Source organism: Mytilus edulis, unplaced genomic scaffold (assembly GCF_963676685.1).
Source record: "Mytilus edulis unplaced genomic scaffold, xbMytEdul2.2 SCAFFOLD_880, whole genome shotgun sequence".
Lineage (NCBI taxonomy): Eukaryota > Metazoa > Mollusca > Bivalvia > Mytilida > Mytilidae > Mytilus > Mytilus edulis.
The window spans coordinates 1,051-1,526 of NW_027268037.1; positions in this window are offsets into that span (position 1 = coordinate 1,051).

A 476-nucleotide genomic window follows, 5' to 3' on the forward strand; every position below is an offset into this window, starting at 1 on the left:
TTTTGAAAAAAATAGCAATTACACTTATCTAAGGCACATATGTAATTGATTTAGATTACAAATTATAAATAACTTCAGGTCTAAATTAATTCACAAGTATCTATCTATTTAAATCAGTCTACCTTCAAGATTTTAGAGGAAAATGATAATTTAATAGTCCCAAGAGACCAATCTTTGACCCAGAAGAGTTGGTATGAAAGATAAGTGCGTCGGAAAGTTAATCAGTATTTCTGAACAATTAGTTTTTATATATCAAAGGAAAAATAACCAGATAACTGTGAAAATTTTTTAAAGCTAGTAAAATCTGAATTCTTGGACACCTATAAAAATAATATTCAGAAAAATAACTTATATAAGTTATATTTAAATTAGCCTCGTTTTCAACATTACTTGTATAGGTAATTTTAATTGTTACTTGTTTAAGTAATGCCCCTGACTGGTGAATGAGTACGTATTTATATTTTTATTCTTTTTAG